Below are 6,255 nucleotides of genomic sequence, written 5' to 3'. Positions count from 1 at the left end.
ATTAAATAGAAAAGGCACAATGCCGACTTAAGTACAAGAAGACTGACTCTTCCTACTGTCTATGTTTTGAACCATTCCTGTGACACTAGTTATAATTTCCAATGCTTCACTTCAGGTTTACTGTATCCCTCTGACCTTCTTATTGACGATGAAACACTGAATATGCATTGGAAGTAAATAGAAAATGCACAATGAAGAGTTAAGTACAAGAAGACTGACTCTTGTTACTGACTATGATTTGAGCCATTCATGTGACACTAGTTATAGATTGCGACGCTCACCTCAGGTTTACTGTATCCCATGGACCTATTTATTGACGATGAATCACATAAATTGCATCGGAATTAAATTCAAAAGGCACAATGCCGACTTAAGTACAAGACGAGTGACTCCTCATACTGACTATGTTTTGAACCATTCCTGTGACACCAGTTATAGATTCCGATGCTTCACCTCAGGTTTACTGTATCCCTCTGACCTTCTTATTGACAATGAAACACAGAAATTGCATCGGAATTAAATTGAAAAGGCACAATGCCGACTTAAGTACAAGAAGACTGACTCTTCTTACTGACTATGTTTTGAACCATTCCTGTGACACTAGTTATAGACTCCGATGCTTCACTTCAGGTTTACTGTATCCCTCTGACCTTCTTATTGATGATGAAACGCAGAAATTGCATCGGAATTTAATACAAAAGGCACAATGAAGACTTAAGTACAAGAAGACTGACTCTTCCTACAGTCTATGTTTTGAACCATTCCTGTGACACTTATTATAGATTCCGTTGCTTCACTTCAGGTTTACTTTATCCATCTGCATTTCTTATTGACGATGAAACACAGAAATTACATCGGAATTATATAGAAAAGGCACAATGCCGACTTAAGTACAAGACGACTGACTGTTCCTAATGTCTATGCTTTGAACCATTCCTGACATACTAGTTATAGATTCCGATGCCTCACGTCAGGTTTACTGTATCCCTCTGACCTTCTTATTGACAATTAAACACAGAAATTACATCGGAACTAAATAGAAATGGCACAATGCCGACTTAAGTACAAGAGGACTGACATTTCTTACTGGCTAAGTTTTGAACCATTCCTGTGACACTAGTTACAGACTCCAATGCTTCACTTCAGGTTTACTGTATCCCTTGGACCTTCTTATTGACGATGAAACACCGAAATTGCATCGGAATGAAATACGAAAAGCACAATGCCGACATAGGTACAAGAAGACTGATTCTTCTTACTGAATATGTTTTGAACCATTCCTGTGACACCACTTATACATTCCGATGCTTCACTTCAGGTTTACTGTATCCCTCTGACCTTCTTATTGTCGATGAAACACAGAAATTGCATCGGAATTAAACAGAAAAGGCACAATGCCGACTTAAGTACAAGAAGACTGACTCTTCTTACTGACTATGTTTTGAACCATTCCTGTGACACTAGTTATTGATTCCGATCTTCACTTCAGGTTTACTGTATCCCTTGGACCTTCTTATTGGCGATGAAACACAGAAATTGCATCGGAATTAAATACAAATGCACAATGCCGACTTAAGTACAAGAAGACTGACTCTCCTTACTGACTATGATTTGAACCATTTCTGTGACACTAGTTATAGATTCCGATGCTTCACTTCAGGTTGACTGTATCCCTTGGACCTTCTTATTGACGATGAAACACAGAAATTGCATCGTAAGTAAATAAAAAGGCGCAATGCCAAATTAAGCACAAGAAGACTGACTCTTCTTATTGACTATGTTTTGAACCATTCCTGTGACACTAGTTATAGATTCCGATGCTTCACTTCATGTTTACTGTATCCCTCTGACCTTCTCATTGACGATGAAAAACAGAAATTGCATCGGAATTAAGTACAAAAGGCACAATGCCGACTTAAGTACAAGAAGAGTGACTCTTCCTACTCTCTATGCTTTGAACCATTCCTGTGACACTAGTTATAGATTCCGATGCTTCACTTCAGGTTTACTGTATCCCTGGGACCTTCTTATTGACGATCAAACGAAGAAATTGCATCGGAATTAAATACAAAAGGCACAATGCCGACTTAAGTACAAGAAGACTGACTCTTATTGCTGTCAATGTATTGAACCATTCCTGTGACACTAGTTATAGATTCCGACGCTTCACTTCAGGTTTGCTTTATCCCTTGGACCTTCTTATTGACGACGAAACACAGAAATTACATCGGAATTAAATAGAAAATTCACAATGCCGACTTAAGTACAAGAGGACTGACTCTTCTTACTGTCTATGTTTTGAAACATTCCTGTGACACTAGTTATAGATTCCGATGCTTCACTTCAGGTTTACTGTATCCCTTGGACCTTCTTATTGACGACGAAACCCAGATATTGCATCGGAATTAAATAGAAAAGGCACAATGCCGACTTAAGTACAAGAAGACTGACTCTTCTTACTGACTATGATTTGAACCATTCCTGTGACACTAGTTATAGATTCCGATGCTTCACTTCAGGTTTACTGTATCCCTTGGACCTTCTTATTGACGACGAAATACAGATATTGCATCGGAATTAAATAGAAAAGGCACAATGCCGACTTAAGTACAAGAAGACTGACCCTTCTTACTGACTATGCTGTGAACCATTCCTGTGACACTAGTTATAGATTGCGATGCTTCACTTCAGGTTTACTGTATCCCTTATAGCTTCTTATTGACGATGAAACACAGAAATTAGATCGGAATTACATACAAAAGGCACAATGCCGACAAAAGTACAAGAAGACTGACTCTTCCTACTGACTATGTTTTGAACCATTCCTGTGACACTAGTTATAGATTCCGATGCCTCACTTCAGGTTTACTGTATCCCTCTGACCTTCTTATTGACAATGAAACGCAGAAATAGCATCGGAATTAAATAGAAATGGCACAATGCCGAAATAAGTACAAGAAGATTGACTCTTCTTACTGAATATGAATTGAACCATACCTGTGACACAAGTTATAGACTCCGATGCTTCACTTCAGGTTTACTGTATCCCTCTCACCTTCTTATTGATGATGAAACACAGAAATTGCATCGGAATTAAACAGAAAAGGCACAATGCCGAAATAAGTACAAGACGACTGACTCTTCTTGTTGACTATGTTTGAACCATTCCTGTGATACTAGTTGTAGATTCCGAAGCTTCACTTCATGTTTACGGTATCCCTCTGACCTTCTAATTGACGATGCAACACAGAAATTGCATCGGAATTAAATACAATAGGCACAATGAAGACTTAAGTAGAAGAAGACTGACTCTTCCTACTCTCTATGCTTTGAACCATTCCTGTGACACTAGTTATGGATTCCGATGCTTCACTTCAGGTTTACTGGATCCCTCTGATCTTCTTATTGACGATGAAACGAAGAAACTGCTTCGGAACTAAATACAAAAGGCACAATGCCGACTTCAGTACAAGAAGACTGACTCATATTACTGTCTATGTATTGAACCATTCTTGTGACACTAGTTGTAGATTCCGACGCTTCACTTCTAGTTTACTGTATCCCTAGGACCTTCTTATTGACGACAGAACACAGAAATTGCATCGGAATTAAATAGAAAAGGCACAATGCTGACTTAAGTACAAGAAGACTGACTCTTCCTACAGTCTATGTTTTGAACCATTCCTGTGACACTAGTTATAGATTCCGATGCTTCCCTTCAGGTTTACTGTATCCCTCTGACCTTCTTATTGACGATAAAACACAGAAATTGCATCGGAATTAGATACAAAAAGCACAATGCCGACTTAAGTACAAGAGTACTGACTCTTCTTAATGTCTATGTTTTGAAAAATTCCTGTGACACTAGTTATAGATTCCGATGCTTCAATTCAGGTTTACTGTATCCCTCTGACCTTCTTAGTGACGATGAAACACAGAAATTGCATCGGAATTAAATAGAAAAGGCACAATGCCGACTTAAGTACAAGAAGACTGACTCTTTTTTACTGACTATGTTTTGAACCATTCCTGTGACACTAGTTATAGATTGCGATGCTTCATTTCAGGTTTTCTGTATCCCTTATACCTTCTTATTGACGATGAAACACAGAAATTGCATCGGAATTAAATACAAAAGGCACAATGCCGACTTAAGGTCAAGAAGACTGACTCTTCTTACTGACTATGTTTTGAAACATTCCAGTGACACTAGTTATAGATTCCGATGCTTCACTTCAGGTTTACTGTATCCCTCTGACCTTCGTATTGACGATGAAACGAAGAAACTGCTTCGGAATTAAATACAAAAGGCACAATGCCGACTTAAGTACAAGAAGACTGATTCATATTACTGTCTATGTATTGAACCATTCCTGTGACACTAGTTAAAGATTCCGACGCTTCACTTCTAGTTTACTGTATCCCATGGACCTTCTTATTGACGACGAAACACAGAAATTGCATGGGAATTAAATAGAAAAGGCACAATGCCGACTTAAGTAAAAGTAGACTGACTCTTCATGCTGACTATGTTTTGAATCATTCCTGTGACACTAGTTATAGATTGCGATGCTTCACTTCAGGTTTACTGTATCCCTCATACCTTCTTATTGACGATGAAACACAGAAATTTCATCGGAATTAAATACAAAAGGCACAATGCCGACTTAAGTACAAGAAGACTGACTCTTCTTACTGACTATGTTTTCAACCGATCCTGTAACACTAGTTATAGATTCCGATGATTCACTTCATGTTTACTGTATCCCTTCGACCTTCTTATTGACGATGAAACACCAAAATTTTTCGGAATAAAATACGAAAGGCACAATGCCGACATAAGTACAAGAGGACTGACTCTTCTTACTGTCTATGTTTTGAACTATTCCTGTGACACTGGTTTTAGATTCCAATGCTTCACTTCAGTTGTACTGCATCCCTTGGACCTTCTTATTGACGATGAAACACAGAAATTGCATCGGAATTAAATAGAAAAGGCACAATGCCGACTTAAGTGCAAGAAGACTGACTCTTCTTACTGACTATGTTTTGAACCATTCCTGTGGCACTAGTTATTGATTCCGATTCTTCACTTCAGGTTTACTGTATCCCTTGGACCTTCTTATTGACGATGAAACACAAAAATTGCATCGGAATTAAATACAAAAGGCACAATGACGACTTAAGTACAAGAAGACTGACTCTTCTTACTGACTATGTTTTGAAACATTCCTGTGACACTAGTTATAGATTCCGATGCTTCACTTCAGGTTTACTGTATCCCTCTGACCTTCGTATTGACGATGAAACGAAGAAACTGCTTCGGAATTAAATACAAAAGGCACAATGCCGACTTAAGTACAAGAAGACTGATTCATATTACTGTCTATGTATTGAACCATTCCTGTGACACTAGTTATAGATTCCGATGCTTCACTTCAGGTTTACTGTATCCCTCTGACCTTCGTATTGACGATGAAACACTGAATTTGCATCGGAAGTAAATAGAAAAGGCACAATGCCGAGTTAAGTACAAGAAGACTGACTCTTCTTACTGACTATGATTTGAACCATTCCTGTGACACTAGTTATAGATTGCGATGCTTCACCTCGGGTTTACTGTATCCCTTGGACCTTGTTATTGACGATGAATCACAGAAATTGCATCGGAATTAAATTCAAAAGGCACAATGCCGACTTAAGTACAAGAAGACTGACTCTTCTTACTGACTATGTTTTGAACCATTCCTGTGACACTAGTTATAGATTCTGATGCTTCACTTCAGGTTTACTGTATCCCTCTGACCTTCTTATTGACAATGAAACACAGATATTGCATCGAAATTGAATACAAAAGGCACAATGCCGACTTATGTACAAGAAGACTGACTCTTCTTACTGTCTACGTTTTGAACCGATCCTGTGACACTAGGGTTAGATTCCGATGCTTCACTTCAAGTTTACTGTATACCTCTAACCTTCGTATTCACGATGAAACTCAGAAATTGCATCGGAAATAAATACAAAATGCACAATGCCGACTCTAGTAGAAGAAGACTGACACTTTCTACTGTCTATGTTTTGAACGATTCCTGTGACACTAGTTATAGATTCCGATGCTTCACTTTAGGTTTACTGTATCCCACTGACCTTCTTATTGACGATGAAACACAGAAATTGATTTCGGAATTAAATAAAAATGCACAATGCCGAATTAAGTACCAGAAGACTGACCCTTCTTACTGACTATGTTTT

This window comes from Schistocerca americana, chromosome 6, assembly GCF_021461395.2.
Source record: "Schistocerca americana isolate TAMUIC-IGC-003095 chromosome 6, iqSchAmer2.1, whole genome shotgun sequence".
NCBI classification, from domain to species: Eukaryota; Metazoa; Arthropoda; class Insecta; order Orthoptera; family Acrididae; genus Schistocerca; species Schistocerca americana.
Note: the sequence above shows the minus strand (reverse complement) of the source record.